We start from the raw sequence: 20627 nt of genomic DNA on the forward strand, positions 1-20627 counted from the left end.
AGTCTAAGCTGATATTGTCAAAATCAAGGGACCATTGACAGTTTTGATATCCGAGATCGATATTGGATCCTCTATCAATTTTTTTTTTATTGAAAACCTTATACTTAAAAACCGACCAATGACATATTTTTTTAATTTTATTATAGTTTATAGCGATGTAAAGTGGAATTGATCGCCGGATTTTGTTATCGGCAGAAATATATTACTACTATCACGACGGGTGCCACAAGTGAAGCAGTGTCTGCTTACCTTTTTTAGAGCACCTGAGATCACCCCCCGTTCTTGATAGGGTTCGTTTTGCTTAGGCTTTAGTTTTCTATGTTGTATCTTTTGTACTATTGTTTGTCTGTTTGTCTTTTTATTTTCGATTTATGAATTTGAATGACCCTCTAGTATATTTCGCCTCTCTTTTACTAGAAGTCTACACATTTCGATAATAACTAGATCTTAACAATTTGAATATATATATAAAAAAGGCGTTATAATTTAAATCAGTAAAAAGTATCAATGTTTCGAAAAAATAATAAAAAAAATGTTTCTTTGACAAAATACTGCCAAATCACTATTTTGACAAGACATAAATAACATTTTTTTCTTTATTAAACGTCATATTTACAATAACATGTTTTTGAATATTGTACGAAATGTATATTCCATACGCAGATGAAGGTGGAGTTTTGTTGCTAATTTGAGCAAATTATCAAGTGACGATTCACATGCCGGTTATTGCATGCAAAGCAGGAGACGCTTACCCTTTTTGCTTAGTCGGTCTCGATTCTTTTCGAGTCATTGAGATTACATCAGTTTTTGCCAACGCTATTTTCCCACCTCAATCCATTTGAAGTGGTCAACACAAGTAAAGTACTATAATTTTATTTTTTTATACTATTATACAATTTATATCTTAAGAAACACAATATTTCTTTTTTATTTTTAATTATTAATATTTTGCTGTTCAACATTTCCGTTTTGTTAGATTACATTTTTTCTAAGAGTATTGTCAAATCTACATGCGTTGAACAAAGTACTATTGCATTCATTTATATCATTGAAGAAAATAGATGTTAAGAAACACAATATTTTTTTTTGTATTTTATTGATATTTTGCCGTCCGAAATTTTGGTTGATCTTTCTTCCTATAACTTGTTAGATTACAGGTCCGAATACATATTTTCTCAGATTATCGTCGAATCTACATGCATTGAACAAAATATGTTCAAGGTCAGGGTCAGATTGTTTTCGAATTTCAAAATGAGTTGTTACAGTGTTGGTGACATCTTTTACGTGGAAACCTGAATATCCCAAACCTTGAAAAAAGACAAAATAGAAACATAAGACATAAAATCATCAAACAAAACCAACAAAATATTTTTGGACAATTTAGGAATAACAGTACTGTAGTCGAAGAGATGCCACCGTCAATGCAATTGTCGATTTGACGGTCGCAAATGCCGTCAACTGTCGATTTGACGGTCGCAAATGCAGTTTAACTGGCGACGCGTAACGGAGACGGTGGCAAATACAGTACTGTTATTCCGATTCTAATGCATTACAAACCGATTGTTTTTCTAAAGTATGTCATGCATATCAATTAACGTGTCAAGATAAGTTTGTACTATTTTATTGTCCTAAACCAGTCAATATCTTTTTTTAATTTGATGACGTCTTATCACTTAATCCGTTGGATATGAACAGATTGCATTTTTTTTTAATGCCTGAATTTCTGTTTTTGATGTAAATGTCTTTGAACAAGTTTTCAGTACTTCAAGTATTTTTAAATCAGTACTGTGGTTCTTAAAGATTTTTTTAGATGTAATTGTTTTATTTGTATTATCCTAATCAGCTGACCCTTTTATGTAGTTGTTCTTTTCATTTGTTGTTATAGATATCTTAAATTTTAGGAATAGTTGGTGCCTACGAACATGTTGAATTCTGGCATATCTGTATTTGTTCGTTCTATGTTAGAAGCCTTCAAATCAGGGAATGTCATGTGTTGATGGATGTCAAATTTTGTCCTCAAAATCCATTATATTAAACAGGTACATATCACATAAGGGAATTAACTCTTCATTAAATAGCTGAGAGTTTTAATGACATACTACAAGTAGAGAGAGAAAAGGCTTCTTAGTGATCAAATTAGTGCTTCTCAAACTGTAATATATTCAATGAAATCATTCCTGTAAGTGGTCATCCGGTCAAAGTAAATATTTTGTCAAACTTTTATGAAATGTAAACATGTCACATCTATTTGAGTCAAAGTGGTAGGTTACCCCTTAAGTAGAAAATGCACAATTAAGAATGAATCAACTTTTAACATGGATGGGTATTGATAGTTGTAAAATACATTGAAACCTACTATTAAGGTCATCTTTTTTTTTAAAGAACTGTTTGCATCTCAGCTCCTGGTCATTTATTCGCAATTAGTTTTACCAATGAACCTCATCTCAGTTTGTTTCTGTGTGTATTGCATTGATGTTTTTTTTTAGTTTTGTTTGTTGTTGCACTTTAGTGTTTCTGTTGTTTCGTTGTTTTCATCTTATATTAGATGTGTTTTCCTCATTTTTAGTTTTTAACCCGGATTTGTTTTCTCTCAATAGATTTAGGACTTTCGAATAGTGGTATACTACTGTTGCCCTTATTTATGCACAGGCTGCCTAGAACAGTACAATCTCACTAAAACATACCACTAATAATTGGTGTTCCTGGATTAACCCAAAGGGCATCTTTGATGTTTTGGAAACGTGGATCGTCAATGTTAATCCGACACTCAGGATCTGGTCTTCCAGAAAAAAATCAGCAAAGTTATTATAAGAAATTCCATTTCTCTGTAAATAAAATTTACTCCTTATTGAACCATATTATTCTTTTATCACAGCATATATCGTTCTCGCAATGTTCTGATATCTTGTCCGGATTTGGCTATGTTTTGGGTTTTGGTGTGTTTTCATCAGCACTACCAGCGTGTCAATTATGCGTTTGATAGTAAATTTTAAATATCTCGACTTTGATCACCACTGTAGAGACCTCGATTGTCAAAATGCACATCTGTCAATCACGTTAGCTGTCTGTTTAATGAAAACAAGCTTTTTAAAAGCCTGTTATAAATTACAACCATTGGAAATTGAACTTTAAGAACAGAGAAATAAATATCCATGGCCTTGTTTTAAGAGATACAGAATTGAAAGTTTAAAAGGGAAATATCTCTACATTTGTCTTTCATTTCACATTGGCATCTGTAATTGTTATTATTAGTTTCTGTTTAGTGTTAGGATGATGGGTGTGACAAAAAACCTGTTATGTTCAGTCTGTATTTTTGATTGATGTTTTCTAGTTTGAATCGATCTGATTATTAAAAGAGTTTTCGACTGGTTTTATGTTTTCTGTAACAACTAATTCAAAGGTTAAGGGAGGGATGAACGCCTATGAACATGTATTGTTATTTGGATGGAATGTTGTCTCATTGGCACTCACATCACATCTTTCTATATCTATAACTAGTCTCCGTCACAGTCAGTGCGCCTGTCTAAATCTGGAGGCTTAGTGGTTGTCACTGGTCCATGTCTATATTTTTTTCTCCGTATATTGGTTTGATATAAATTAGGCGTTATTTTTTTATTTTTCTCAATTGAATTGTTTTGAGTTTTTCTTCAAGGCGTTTTGTATTGCCGACTTTACAGTATGAGTTTTCTCATTGTTGAGGACCAAACATTTGCCTATAATTGCTTACAACCACTTAATTTAAACGTTTGTTGATAAAATTTTCAAGATTTATACCTGACATGGAAGTTGATTTATGAATAAGTGCAAATAAGTTGCACTAGTACTGGTATGGGATTTTTTTGAGAATGTCAAATATATCAATAGGACAAATTTTACGTAGGTGAATATTTGATAGCAATATAAAATGATGTCAATCAGTCATCAATGTTCACCCTTCTGTTTTTGAAGAATTGTCAATTGGGTTTATATGTGCCGTTTGATTGCCGTGTCCTTAAGGTTCGCCACACCTTTCATATCATTCAAATTGCAGTAAATCCTTTCCTTTTTGTCGCTGTTTTTAATATTGATAAGCTGTATTTTATCACTTCTTATCAAGAACTATCAAGTATAGAAACGTCTATATATAACATTCTTATCAATTCGCCGTTTCAGAATCTAATGCATCCTGGGTAATATTTTCAAAAGTGTACACCAGAACGTCCTGATTGGTTAGAAATGTCATAAACAATGGAAATTTAACAAATGACGTGACGTTATTTTCATTTTGGGATACGAACAATGAAATTACCCATGATGCTTTAGATTCTGAAACGGCCAATTGGAACTGTTTTCTTTTACAGATACCAATTTATAAAATTGAATGTGTTTCTTACCTTTGTATCGCAGTAATAGACAGTTGTATGTTAAAACAATAACAACCACTTTTTAAACAAAAGAAAACCGTGCAGCGGCTACGGGACAAGTGAATTTAAATAGCTTAGATAAAACGTACGTGTATGTATTTAATTTATAATGAGATGATCGAACTTTCTCCCAACTAAATATAAAAGAGGCTCCAGAGGGGTCCTTCATTTCTGTAAAATGAACAAATCCTGTTTTTAAACAAGTGGATGTTGAAAAAGACAAAGGGACTTAAGTAGTTTATATATAATGGTTATGTATATATATTTGAAATGCGATAGATATATCCTACTTTTTTAATTATATATATGAGGGTCTGCGCGGGGTTAACATACTAAAATAGAGGAAAAAAAGAACAAAAACTAGTGGAAAACAGCCAAACCATTATGAGGAATGTCAGTAGGGAATAATATGCAAAGTATGGAAAGAATAGGGGAAAATACTTAAATTTAAATAAGAACATAGAAAAATGGCTAAAAAATTAAAAAAGAACATAGAAAAAAAGCTAAAAAATTAAAAAAGATATTGAAATGAAAGACTCCCCATCCACATCCTTATACAAAAGATGACAATTTAATCGTCTGTAATTACTGTTCTTGAATATAAGTTGAGCGGTTTGTCCTAATTATCCATTAACTGTCCTTTATACTTGTAAACATTTATAATTTAATTATCATATTTTTTATATTTTGACTGTAGACACTTATTTCTGAAAAATACATAGCATGTGTTTAATTGGGTTGGGGTTTGTATGCAGTTTTGTTCAGCGGCAAGTTTATTTACCAGGCACCAGGATGTGGTTTATTTTTTAAAGACGGTTCGAATACATGCAATTCTAAAACAAGTTGGGGTTCCAACCATATATCCGCATACACAAGCGTTTTTGTAAATCAAAAAGGAACACGCCCTCGGTCCGCAACTATTTACCCTTTTCGTCAAATGTTGAAGACATTTTTCTTCCAATGCACGATTAACTTTGTCTTATTGTTGGTTGCCTGCATTCCAGGTATTCAATCATAAACTATTCTAAATGTTCGTAAGCAAAAGACAAGATAAAGTGCCTAGGTGTAAAGGTTAAAAAACACAAATTGTATTTACTATTTTAAATTAAGCTGTCTATATACCTTTTTTATCTGTATTTTAATGACAAAAGAGGGGGCGAAAGATACTAGAGGGACAGTCAAACTCATAATTCAAAAATAAACTTACAACGCCATCACTAAAAATGAAAAACACAAACAGACAAATAATAGTACGCATGACACAACATAGAAAACTAAAGACTAAACAAGACGAACCCCACCCAAAAGGTTATGATTACAATTAAAATCTTTAATTGGGCAAAATACGAAAATAACTTGCAAATTAATTCTTTAAATGACGTTTTGACATGTGAAAATAAAAATTCTCTTTATTCTAAATGTGCTGTCATCCGAGATTAGATTTTATATCACGAGCAGAAAATTAATCGACAAACCATTAGATAATTTGTGAAAATTACTATTAAATGTCAGATTTAATATTCAAAAATATAAAAATACCATGTATACTGTTAACACTTCGATAAATTGGATGAAATGACTTGCTGATGTCCATGATTTCGTTCTTTCTATTGTTCAGGTCGGGATTAACAATCGGCAATCCTCGGTTGACTCCGCTACTCTCCTCGATGAACAACGGAATCGGCCGAGTTGTGACGCATGAGGGATTAACTTATAACAGGTGCCCTAGTCGTCAAATTTAAATGAAACTAAACCACCTAGTATGTAAAATTTGTAAAGTGCAATCAATTCTTTCCTACATGTTTCAAATTTATAAATTGCAATGAATCTATTACTTTCAGTCGATTTATATCTTGTCCAGAATCCTTTAACACATATTTCATATCTATAAAACCTTTTCATATATGACATGTCTATAAGGTGTCATTTGTGTTTTGTGTAGTTGTTTTCTCATGCATTTATCTTTTATCAATTAGTATGTATTGTAACTAAACATTTTTTGGTGAAAATCATGTTGATACAGCTATTGAAATATTATGGTTTTTATAAGGCCACATGTCTTGAGAAACAAATCTATCAAATGTTCCCCTCAAGTAAGAACAAAAAGATGCACGAAAAGTGAAAAAAATAATCTCAGATGTTTGGTTTTTTTTTTTCGGGTAAGATGAGCTTATACACTTCGGAAAAGAAATATGTGAAATCTTAAGATGACAGCATGCATAATCTAAAGATTATATTCAATCAATTTTGAGTGCTTCAAACATTTTACCGTTCAGGAGTTATGGTTCTTGAAAGATTGAAAAATGGTGTTTCCAGTCGTGTCCGTGCATTTTCTCATGAACCATTCAACCAAAGCTTTTGAAATTTTTATATGTTGTTACTGATGACAAAATAGAGGTCAAGTCCAATAATGACGATTTTGACTTTTACCGTTCAGGAGTTATGTATCTTGAAAATATCTTACCACTGAATCATGGCTTTCATTTTACATTAAACCAAACACTGTTTTAATTAAGATGTTACAGGTATACAATTCGTTTATTCCTTTCTACAGCTGTACTAATATGAAGAAGGCGCTACCTTAAATGCCAGCTTTATACCAAGACAATGGCCTATATATATTGATTGGTTGTTGGTTGCTTGACGTCCAGTGGCAAATATTTTATGCATGTTCAGGACGAATGTCATAGGCTACATTAACATATATTTTTTTGTCTAAAATAAAATAAAAAGTTCAGATGGAAAATGTTTAGGGAATGATAAATGTTTCAATGTTTCATTGAACTTCAAAAGGCAGGAGGGGTATGGTATTATTTTTTTCGCTAGCTTACTTTTCAAGTTTTTATTATATTACAGCAAAATAAAATTGAGAATGGAAATGGGAAATACAAGGATGTCAAAAATTTGCTTTCGAGTAATGCTTAATCATGTCATAGTTGTTTTCAACAGACATATAATACAATTATACATTTGTATGTCTCTGTTTTCAAGAAGACACATTTGGTTTCCAGACAAGAACTTTAGTATAATTAAGTGAATGGATTTCTATGAAATTGTGCTAGAAGGTTCAATACTCAAAGGCAGATTAGAATTGGTTTTGGGGTTATGGTACAACATTTTTGGGGGTGTTTTTTTTACCAAAACTTTGGGTTTTCTTCATAAATTTACCATATTTACATTGATTATTACTCATCTATAGTATATATATAGATGCAACAAATACTGATTTGGTAGGAGATGCAAACAAAATAATGTGTTTTAATTAATTTATCAGTAATTTGTGCATTTATCCTACAATGTGTACTCCTTGATAATGTTGACGTCAGTATAATGATATATTTGGTAAGTATATTCACAATTGACATGCGCCAGTGTGCGTCAAGAGGATTTTTTCCACTTTAATTCCAAAAATTGCACTTGATTTTTTTTCTCACAGAAACACATGAGTTATTTGGTAAATAAAACACTTGTCATTGTTTGAAACTTTCAGTAATCAAAATTTAGTTTTAAGCCTTTTTGAATGTTTCACTGATTGTGTGAAAATTTTAACAGAAAATGTACAAAACACTTGATATTAAAATTGCACTATCTGCAGAATTATTGATAACTTTCTACTATTCACAAGGACATGTATCTAACATATTGTCCATGCTATTCTGATCTGAGATTTTATTCATACATATACTGGCATGGCTGGTGCTGTTCCAAGTTTTCTTCTTTTTCTGCCTCTTGAGAAGTATTTGTTTAACCTGTTCAGTCACTATGAAGTGTTACAATTCTTATTTAGACGCAACACATAAATAATGACCAAAAAGGTACTGGTTTCACATGAGAGAAGCTAGAAAGAAAAAAATCTACACATTTTCAATATTTTTTATAGGACTATCATTTTGTCAAATTTGTAGTTAGAGACTGCTGCTGAATAGAAATGTTTGGGTTCAACTGATACATGTACCTGTTTTCAAATTACTAAGTCCATATTGAAGTTTGAAGGGTCCAATATTAAAATATGCTTGATTTCAACTGACATAAAAAAAATTGGTGTTTTTTATATGCTAAACATACATCTTGTATCAGGCTGTGCATGGCAAAGCATTTTATTGCCTTTAGGTTTGTACTTTTTTTTTGTTTTGGTCCTAAAAATAAATTTGTTGTTGTGAAGTTGCTAACATGAGAGTACCCAAATTGTACCTATATTGTCAGTTTTTTCAACAACTTTTTTTATGAACCATCCTGTGCTTATTTTGTAGACTATCCTTGTTTACAATATAGTTACAGTAATACACCAATTTAGTTTTGAGTCCATATATGTAGAGTCATAGAGAAATGGGTTTGAACTGACCTCTAGACAATCCATGATTCTGTTATGAGGTCAGTACCAAAATTCCATACATCATTACATGTTTAATTTCAAATCCTTAAAACTGGAATATAAACATATGTTTTGTTTTATTTCTTCAAATATTTGAATAATTTGACATTATTCCATGCTTTAAATATTATTTTTTCAAGAAAAGGATGCTGGTAACAAAGTTAATTTTTGTTTTACATTGTCATATCAGGGCCTTTTATAGCTGACTATGCGGTATGGACTTTGCTCATTGTTGAAGGCCATACTGTGACCTATAGTTGCTAATTTCTGTGTTATTTTGGTCTCTTGTGGACAGTTGTCTCATTGGCAATCATACCACATCTTCTTTTTTATAATTAATTTGCTCTTTTTAAATATATGATAATTATATAACTTCACATGGTGAAAGAAAGCTTGAAAGATTTCTGCAGCTTTTTTTGTTGAATACATGTAGGTGCAATTTTGGTACTGTGATGTTATATAACCAAAGTGTCTATTGCTAAATAGGTTGAAATGTGAACCTGATAGTGATATAGTGATAAAGTGCTTGGTAGATTGAAAATGTTATGATCAGGTTTAAACTGACACATAAAATATACAGGCCACTGCTGCAGATTGAATTTTAAAGGATGTAGCCCACATACTTCCAAGTAACATGCCCTGTATATATACCTATCAAAGTCATGGTATTCTCATGGGTTATCATAATAACTCCATCTTCCCATAAAATCTAATTTTGGACAATATGGGAGCATACAATATATACAGTCTGACAGTACTAAATGTACTACTCAGACTCAAGCCTCATTTTTTTTATTATTAAACTTAGAGAGAGAAAACAAAACAGTGTCGATCTCATGGGACTTATAAGGTAGATATCTGATATGTGACATAATAAATGAAGAGATTTGTTGAAAGTTTAGTTTGCCAAAGGAAGTACAGAATTGATCAGAATTAGAAGATTGTGAATTATTTGAATATTTCTTTTTTTTTTTAAACTTTTGTTAAGTTTTGAATTAGTCTGTGTGCTACCATAGGCGGATCCAGCCCCCCTTCTTTCGTGGGAAAAACTGTTGATTATATAGGGCATGACTGGAGCCCCCCCTCCTTTCAGTTCAGTCAGTGAGTCAGCGGGGCCCCCTTGAAAAGTTCTGTATTCGCCACTGGCTACATGAATAACCGTGATCACATTCAACAGTATAACCAACGTCATTATCCCTGTTCCTTGATGTGGGGAATTATGCGGCAGATGAACATAAGCAGCTGATAAGTAGTCATGGTCAACCTGTGCATCGGAGTTAACCCCGCATGCCGCATGGTCATTTAAAAAAAAAATCGAAATGTATTGCTTGCGGAGGTTTTTTCTGTGTTCCCATGGCTGGACGGAACTTTTACGCTAAATGTGTTATCGAAATATGATTCTGTGACCTTTAAATGAAGTACCTGAGATTATTTAGGTAATTTGACCTCACTGATATTCAAAGCAGACGAAACATGGCGTCAGATGTTGTTGTCCTAACTTCGGTAATTTCCGTGGTCATGGTGGTACAATAAAATTTAAATTAACTACACAAGTTACGGAAATTTCTGAATTCTTGTTTTTGTAAAAAAATAAAAATTCATGTCGTATTTAACATCGAAATTATTCCGATCTGTCCCGTTTTCTCAAGTTCGCGTTGAAACGTTAAATTCGGCCGCCATTTAAAAAAATCGTACGAGATTTAACGAGAGTGACGAAACTTTTTCAGATGGGTCGTGTAGAGAGAGTTATCGTTCTTTATTCCAAAACGATGCTTCTACCATAAGTGCCAGCTAAAGCTGGCATATTACCAATAGTGTCAGCTGATGTAAAAATGTGTCTAACGACAATATGTTACGCCTCTTTGAAACTTTGAACAGTATCTCAGCTATATAATTGTCCAAATTGTAAATGTAATATTTAAACAGATTACAAGAATAAACTTTGTAAAAGAGATGCAAAAGATACCAGAGGAACAGTAGAACTCATAAATCGAAAACAAATTGACAACACCATGGCTAAAAATGAAAAAGACTAACAGACAAATAATTGTTCACAAGAAACAACATAGAAAACTAAAGACTGAGCAACCTGAACGCCACCACAAACTGGGGGTGATCTCAGGTGCTCCGGAAGGGTTAGCAGATTCTGTAAACATTCATCACAGATATAAAGCACAACTAACCATATAATCCAAACAACCGTACAAATTAGTCGAACTAAAACGTTAAAAACAGTTTTCACTTAAAATTAGAATATATTTTATGATTGCCAACGAGAAAAATCTCCACAAGAGAACTAAAGACATATAAATTAACTAGTATATGTCAAAATATGGCCTTCAGCAACGTCTAAATCCCATACCCTAATGTAAGCTATAAAATTCCCCATACCCAGTTTAAAGAATAAAGGGTACAATGTGTATTGATATTTCATTTTTATGTTATCCAATGTTTTAATTTTATTTGTTCTTGCATTTTTGCAAGATATTCGGAATCCTTTGGTTTTATCCATGTAGTGCCATTACAAATAAAAAAAAAATCCCTGCTAATCCCTACTTTTTTATAATTGAATTACATATAGTATTAAAAAAACAGATTTGAACAGAGTGAAAAATCATAATTGTTTTTTTTTAATGAAAAATTATGCCAGTGAAATATGTATGAAAAACCAAGAGAACATTTTTCCAGCCAATTTTTTAATAGCTTAATTATATCTTGAAAACAAGCAAACTAGCCATTGTTTTTTCAGCTTTTTAGTTCCTTTATTTAAATACTATCAAATAATAACAGTCTTTTAAAAAGTTTGCTATTTTCAAACAGAGTAGCGAACATCTTTAAGCCTTATTACGAGAAAATATTGTAAGGATTAAGAGCAGTGCAATTTTAATGATTTAAACACAGAACTGAATCTATTTTAAAAGAGTAAAATCCATTTTATTCTTTTTATAATCTTTTTCAATGTTTACCATAAATCGAAAGCAGATTTCATAAAGAAACACATATTTTTTACAATATTCCATGTTTTTATTCTTATAATTGATAAAATTTACATTTAATGTTTGGGAAATTTCCTAAAATATATTAAGTCTTAAAATATTTGTAGTAAAGTTGTAAATGACAATTATTTATTCGGGAAATATCCCGAAATCATTTTCAACATTATTATTTATAACATATATGTTGGCAGAGCATTTTAACAAACAGATCTGAAACACATTTCGGGAAATATTCAGACAAAAATAAACTAAGTACAAAATGTATAACACAGATGTCTTCAAATATTTCGGGATTTATCCTGAAAAATCAAATGTATATTCTAGACCTCATGACTAATAATTTCTTTTCACATTTCGGGAAAAAAACAGAAAATATAAATCTAATATCAGGCACACAGTTGTTACATCGATTGTGTTTTACCCATTTCGGGAAAAATCCCGGAATAAAATCTACAAGCAAAAATTGTGCATTATGATTTCTTAAACATATTGGGAAAAATCTTGAAAAAACAAAATCTTTAAGATTTTACAACACAGAATTTTGATACATTTAAAAAAGTTTTTACACAAATTTGTTTCCAACAAAAATATTCATTTTGTTTATAACCATACTTATCATTACTTTTCCGAAAAAAGTATTTTCTGATAAATATTAAGGTTGCTCTCTACTGCATCCCTTTTGTCATGCTTCAGTAATTCCCTAAATATAATATCAGCCAAATTTGTCCCACAAAAAGGGGGTTCTAGGACTCCTCTAAATCCTATTTATAAGTGGTTGATTTTAAACTGGCCTAAGCATAAACTTTAACATGTAAACTGCAAAAGATTGTAAGTTATAAAACCATGATTTAAGGTTCAGGATTATTTAAATCCCCAAGCACATGTATTGTCCAAAAGCTTATTAAACTGCATATAAAATATCCCTGACCTACTTTTAGTGGTTCCCCTTAAACTGAACTTATTACAAATATTTCAGTGTAAACTAAGGAAATTTTCAAAGTCAATATTCCATTACTGAGAGGCTGGTGAGGAGGGCGGTGCTCTATGGGATTGAGATATGTGTCCATAACACATTATACCCTGCTTCCACAATCAGATTTCAATGTTCAGTAACTTATTTGTAATTGTTTAAAAAACACTGACTTCATAATGAACACTTGAAAGTACAAAAAAGTAAAATCACAAAAATACTGAACTCAGAGGAAAATCAATTCGGAAAGTCCATAATCACATGGCAAAATCAAATAACAAAACGCATCAAAAAACGAATGGAAAAGAACTGTCATATTCCTGACTTGGTACAGGCATTTTCAAATGTAGAAAATGGTGGATTGAACCTGGTTTTATAGCTAGCTAAACCTCTCACTTGTATAGCAGTCGCATCAAATTCCATTATATTGTCACCGATGCGTGAACAAAACAAACAGACACAGTAGGTAAAAATGTCAAAAATAGGGGTACAGCAGTCAACATTGTGTTATCATCTTAATCACTATAAAAACAACAAATGTAACGAAGAAGCACAAAAAGGCATACATCAAATTAACATCCTCATTTTGATTATATTATACGATTTTATTTGTCTATGTAAAATGCACCCATCAGGGAAGGAGGGTTTTGAGTACTGGTGTAAAATTGCGCGTTTGAAATTCGCACAGGTAGACATGAAATAATTTTGTCGTTCAAAGTATGACGGGATGCATAAATACACTCACGCAAAATAGATATAACAAAAAAAACTGACTTATCAGTTAAAGTAATAATAATAAATAAAATAATAGTGTGGTTCAAAGTTTCAAGTTTATTTGACCATAACATCATAGAAAACTATTGTACACAAAGCCGTTAACCTACTGTATTGTTGTACTTCTTGAAAACAAAATAATTGATAAAAACTAGTTTCAACTTATTACTTCAAATGCAAATGAAATTATAAAATAGGAATGAAAAAAAATCAAGCTCAAAAATATTCAATAATGTAGCCTCATTTCATTTTTCTAGTTTGCACAATTTTTTTTTGTCACAGAAAACATGGAAGAAACTATCTTTAATTATATTTTTCTTTGATATTCTCCACAGCAAAATAAAAAAAAATATTAGTCAAGTATAGTCTATTTACTAAAAGATGCCCCCATGTCCTCTCAGCTTCTCTGAGGTACAGAATGCACAGACATCAGAGAGTTGTAAATGGCTTAAATAAATGGATATCACATTTATCATACCCACTTTAAAGCGTGGCCAGATGGCTTCAATTAAAGACAAAACAGAGGACAAACCTTGTTTCTGAGAGAGCTGAAAAACCTGTTGAAAGTCAAACTGGGAAATGTCACCGGTAATGTCGCCCATACAAATTATTAACTATTAAACCTGAAACATTGACATGTGACATGAGCTTTTGGCATTATTTAATAGTCCTTGTTCAATAACTTATAATCAATTCTCTATTCTGAAACAACGTACCAAAAGGAAACACACCTTGATTTAAAACATCCTTGTTATATCTGGTTCTTAACAAATATTTTTGGATGATTCCCCAATTTACATGCCCGCTAACGCTTAAAATAGCAACAAACGGCTAAATTCTCCGACAGTGCTTTTATTCTTTGTTATTCTGTTTAAGAGAATTGATAAGAAGTAGTGGATTCGTAAACGATTATCTTCGTGCGACGTTTGTAAGTTCAATTGTAAAGCTAGCTGTTAAATATTCCGTATAACCAAGATTAAGGATACTATTTGGGATAACACAACAAACAATGGTTATTTGAACGTAAAGAATCAATTATATGCTTTAGTTTTGGATATATAAATATGTGAAATTTAAGGTAGATTCATGGTATACCGCCATCTTGGATTGTACAATCACAGTACAAAAGTGGTCTAGTTATTTGCCCAAATCTTCAAATTTAGAGACAGATTTGCAATTTAATGGTTAGACTGTTTATTCATATAAAGAAAACTTGGTGATTTATTGTATTATTCAAAATATTTAAACAAATTTCATTTTCTTTTCTTTTTTTAGAATCATTTTTCAAATGAGCCAATTAAGACGAGATAACTCTTTTAGTAAATAAATTATACTTGACTAATAGTTTTTTTGTAATTTTTACTTGAAGCGAAAAAAAGTTCGGTGACACTCAGGTTAGGATATAGTATCAAAATGAAAACTATTGCTTCATGTGGGGCAGGATCTGCTTACCCATCCGGAGCTACTAAGATCACCCCTAGATTTTAGTGGGTTAAATGTTCTTCAGTCTTTAGTTTTCTATGTTGTATGTTCTGTACTATCATTGTCTGTTTGTCTTTTTAACTTTAAGCCATTGTTTGTCAGTTTATTTTCTATCTTTGAGTTTGACTGACCCTCTGGTATCTTTCGCTCATCTTCTATTTAAACTTCCCGTAAGTACTCGGCGCTTGAACAATGTCTTCTGTAATATTTTATTAAATTTTACGAGAAAAATCAACTGACAGTTATATAACAGAAATAACAAGAATGTGTCCATAGAACACAGATGTCCTAGTACTACCATTTTGTATGTTCAGTGGACCATGAAATTGGGATCAAAAGCGCTTGAACAATCTTTTGATAATATTTTATCATTTTTTACAAGACAATATACTGATAATAATATAAATTAAACAAATAAGGAAGAAATTTAAATATGTCATCTTAATGTCAAAATGGACAGATTTCCAAAGGTTAAAAACATTGAAATGCTCCCATCAATAAATGGAGAGATTAACACCTATGTTTTTGAAACTTTAGCAAATTATCTTAAATGCCAATAACCTATCATTCGCCTGTTCACAAAGAAAAACAAACACAAAGTAGTCCAAATGGAAAGACAATCTTGATTATCATTGCAATTAAAACTAGTAGCTGACAAACACCGGCATGAGATGACGTCATCGTTGACCACTCCAACTTTTTTTCTTAAACCCTTCTTGGCACCTGAACTTAGCGTTTAGAGAACATAAAATTTGGGCATGTTGAGATATAGCTAACATGTATAAACTTTTAAGTTTAATATTTGAATTGTATTCTAACAGTCGACATGTATAGATCTATTTGGCTTACACCCCCTTCCAAATGTACCAATGAATTTTTCAACACAAAGATTTCCACATGTAGAGCAGGACACTTTTTTGGAGCGTCTAGGATAACTAAAATTCTTGGTGGATTTCGTGTTCCTCGGTCGTCTTTAGTCGTTTTTTGTTGTGTTTTGTGTACTATTGTTGGTTTATTTCCTTTTTCATACATGACACTGTCAAGCTTATTTTCGACTTATATGAGATTGAATGTCCCTCTGACATCTTTCACCCTTCTTTTACCTTTCCATTTTTAAATGTTCATTTTATTTTGTTTTGATTAACAGTGATACCACTTTGTTATCATCTCTTGGCAAGTCAGGAAAATAAAATAAAAAGTACATCTGTAAATACTGTATGCCGTCAAATTGTGTACCTCGTACTTTCACATTGTGTACCTCGTGCTGTCAAATTGTGTACATCGTGCTGGTAAATTGGGTACTTTTATCCTGAAAAATTATGAACCTCGTACTAGTAGTTTTATACGGTCTAGAATTCTTGACTAATCTTGACCTGAAACGGCCATTATAAACTAAATAGACAGTAAAATAAAGTAATTTGCAGTTATTCAGTCAATTGTCAGTCTTAATTTCTGGGGTTAAGTCAGAACTGGTTACACAATTCGATTGCAGGCAATTAAGTTCTGTTCAATCTATAGACAGACTTTTCAGTAATAGCTATTTACCTGCACATATAAAAAAAGTAGAAAAAAACAAAAATAGAAAACACCGAGAAAAACTCAAAAAGGAAACTCAATAATCAAATGACAAAATTAAAAGCTGAAACACATCAAACGAATGGATAACAACTGTCATATTCCACACTGGTTACAGGCATTTTCTTATGTAAACAATGGTGAACAGGCGAATGATAGGTTATTGGCATTTAAGATAATTTGCTAAAGTTTCAAAAACATAGGTGTTAATCTCTCCATTTATTGATGGGAGCATTTCAATGTTTTTAACCCTTGGAAATCTGTCCATTTTGACATTAAGATGACATATTTATATTTCTTCCTTATTTGTTTAATTTATATTATTATCAGTATATCATGTATATTGTCTTGTAAAAAATAATAAAATATTATCAAAAGATTGTTCAAGCGCTGTTGATCCCAATTTCATGGTCCACTGAACATACAAAATGGTAGTACTAGGACATCTGTGTTCTATGGACACATTCTTGTTATTTCTGTTATATAACTGTCAGTTGATTTTTCTCGTAAAATTTAATAAAATATTACAGAAGACATTGTTCAAGCGCCGAGTACTTAAATAGCAAAAACCCTTACTTGTATGAAAGTACAGAATGGTTCTAAAATTTATAAAACAGTACTGATAAAAACTTCTAAACAGTACTTAATTCACTACAGTGGAAATGTCTGCAAATAACTGAAAAAATGAGCATAACTCAGTATTTTTTTGTGTTAACCAATTTAGTCAAGGGAAGCAACATGAGCAAGTGAAGTACAAAGAAAAAATAAATATACACATACTCTTACAGCTAATTGTATAACATAGATTACTTTTATCAAATTAAGTGCTAGTCTACCTAAGAATCAGGCAGTGGTGAAAACATGACAAACAAAAACCCACTCAGGTTGACATTAATTTATGTTCAAAATGTATAATGATGCAAAAAATTACCATTTGTTTCATTGTCCTGTTCTGGTAATAGGAGATAACATTTAGTTACAATGCACTAGAAAATAACAATTAAGGGGGGGGGGGGGGGCTAACTCTGTAATTTGCTATCATTCTAACCAAATAAAATTGAGAATGGAAATGGGGAGTGTGCCAAAGAGACAACAACCCGACCATAGAAAAAAAACAACAGCAGAAGGTCACCAACAGGTCTTCAATGTAGCGAGAAATTCCCGCATCTAAAGTTTATCTAAAGATTTCTCAAGTTACAAGACACGCAGACACTAAAGACCTACCATTTCTAACTCAGGATGAGTGTTACTTCAAAATAGGATGGCTAGGTTAAGGTTGGTTTTTTACAGCCATGTTTTGATTTTTTTTTTTAAATTGCCTGATTCTAACAAAGACTGGCACGTAATATGGAAAATTCTGTTCTGAGCCCTGTCATTTTTATGAAGCTCAAAAGCAAAATTTATATTGCCTATCTGTGATCATTGATTAAAAGACAATTGTCTACCTTGGTTCCACTTTAACGCATGCTCAGTCAATGTACTGCCCATGAAATATATCATACTAAAAAAACAGGTAATGAATTTCTTAATTATACTATTAAATTCTATCTTTTTCTCATGAATTTGACATTTGTAGTAAGAATAAAAGAACAAGTTCAAACAGAACGATTTAAACAGCAGAGAAAACTATGCACCTGATAATTAGCACGACTTTATAAAATTGCAATGCGAATACTAAAAATCTAGGTTTAAAATAAGGCGTAGGTACTTTATTAAGTCACGGATCCGCGATGTCTTTTTTGCTTTCTAGTATAAATTAAAAAAAAAAAGGGACACAGCATTTCAACAGGTAGGGAACGTACACTTTAGTTGTGCTAATAAGGAATAAGTCATGAACTATTAGGTATGTTTTGTCCGTTATTAAACATCAATTTTTTTTTTAAGCATAACAGTAAACTTTAAGATTTTTCCCCCACACAGGACGACAATAACATCATTGTTAAAAAATGTCAAAATGTTAAAAAAACATGTTTTCTATAAGAAAACGCATGCTAAACACAAAATAGTCCAAATGGACTGACAATCTTGATTATCATTGTTTAAAAAGTAACAGCTGAAAAAACCGGTATGAGATGACGTCATCACCTCTTCAACTTTTTTCTTAAACGCCTCTTTGCTCCTGACCTTAGCGTTTGGGCTGAGAAATCGTTACATGCTTGAACTTTTAAGTTTAATATTTGAATTGTATTATAACAGTCGACATATATAGATCTATTTGGCTTGCACCACTTTCCAAATGTACCAATGGATATGTCATCTCAACGATTGCCACACGGAGAGCAGGATATGTCTACCCTTTTTTGAAGCGTCTAAGATAACTCCAATTATCGGTGTGGTTCGTGTTCCTCAGTCATCTTGAGTCGTTTTTGTTGTGTTTTGTGTACTATTGGTTGTTTATTGGTCTTTAATTCTTTTTCATACATGGCGTTGTCAGTTTATTTTCGACTTACATGAGATTGAATGTCCCTCTGACATCTTTCGCCCTTCTTTTATCGTTCCGTTTTTAAATGTTCATTTTATTTCGTTTTGATTAACAGATATATTATTTTGTAATCATCTCTTGGCAAATTAGAAAAAAAAGTACAATCTGTAAATACTTTATGCCGTCAAATTGTGTACCTTGTGCTGTAAAATTGTGTACCTCGTATTGGCAATTTGTTTACCTCGTTTTAACAAATTGGATACTTCGAGCTGTCAAATTATATACCTCGTGTTGGCAACGTTATTCTTTCTAGAATTCTTCATTAATCTTGACCTGAAACGGTCATCATAAGTTAAATAGACAGAACTATAAAATTTTAGTAATCTGCAGTTATCAGTCAATTGTCAGTCTTATTTACTGCGGTAAAGTCAGTAATGGTTAGATAATTATATTGCAGTCAATTAAGTTAAGTTCAATCTATAGACAAACAGTTCAGTAATTGTTATTTTCCTGCACACATCAACAAAAAGTAAACTAACAAAAATACAGAACACCGAGAAAAACTCAAAATGGAAAGTCCATTATCAAATGACAAAATCAAAAGCCGAAACACATCAATCGAATATATAACAACTGTAATATTCCACACAGGGTACAGACATTTTCTTTTAAACATGGTTTCATATATACCTAGCTAAACCTCTGTATTGAATGACAGTCATACAGAATGGTTCTAAAACTATTTAACAGTAATTACAAAAAGTTCTAAACAGTACTAAATTCACCACAGTAGAAATGTCTGCAAATAAATGAAAAACTGAGCATTACTAAGTATTTCTTTTGTGTTAACCAATTGACTGTTTTAAAATCTAAAGAATCATGGGTATTTTCATTGTTCGGACGCCATAATGAAAATAACGTTACGTCATTGGTTAGAATTACATTGTTTAGAACGTTTTAAACCAATCATAACGTTTTGGGATACGTTTTTTAAATATTACCCAGAATGCATTAGATTCTAAAACGGCGAATTCAGACAAGTGTAGCAAGTGAAGTATAAAGAAAAATAAATATTCACATAATCTTACACTTGACTTTATACCATAGATTTTTTTATTAAATTAATTTGTAAGTTCTTTTCTCAACCCTGTCATTTTTTTATGAAGCTCAAAAGCAGAATTGAGATTGCCTTTCTGTGATAACTAATTATTTGGAATTTGTCTATTTTGATTCAACTGAAGCGCATTCTCAGTCAACATACAGTCCATGAAATATATAATACTAAAATAACGAGGCAATCAACTTCGTCATTATACTATTAAATTCAATCTTTGACTCATACTTTTGCCAATTGTAGTAAGAATACAAGGACGGTTCAAACAGACAAAATTTGATAGCAGAAAAAAAACTATACACCTTATAATCAGTACGACATTATCAGATGACAATGCGAATACTAACAAGAATGTGTCCCAAGTACACGGATGCCCCATCCGCACTATCATTTTCTATGTTCAGTAGACCGTGAAAATGGGATAAAATTTCCAATTTGGCATTAAAATTAGGAAGATCATATGATAGGGAACATGTTTACTAAGTTTCAAGTTGATTGGACTTCAACTTCATAAAAAAA

The 20627-nt window shown here is 31.6% G+C and overlaps 1 long non-coding RNA gene across 1 annotated transcript; it reads right to left on the reverse strand.

Annotated features, from left to right (window-relative positions):
* Window positions 1-1127: 1127 nt before the first annotated feature.
* LOC143050986 (uncharacterized) lies at window positions 1128-4474 on the reverse strand. Its single transcript, XR_012970527.1, has 3 exons — window positions 4374-4474; window positions 2685-2825; window positions 1128-1307 (listed from the first exon to the last, which is right to left on the reverse strand). It is a non-coding gene; the product is annotated as an uncharacterized LOC143050986 (long non-coding RNA).
* Window positions 4475-20627: the final 16153 nt, after the last annotated feature.

The sequence above is a fragment of the Mytilus galloprovincialis genome, chromosome 11, assembly GCF_965363235.1.
Source record: "Mytilus galloprovincialis chromosome 11, xbMytGall1.hap1.1, whole genome shotgun sequence".
NCBI classification, from domain to species: domain Eukaryota; kingdom Metazoa; phylum Mollusca; class Bivalvia; order Mytilida; family Mytilidae; genus Mytilus; species Mytilus galloprovincialis.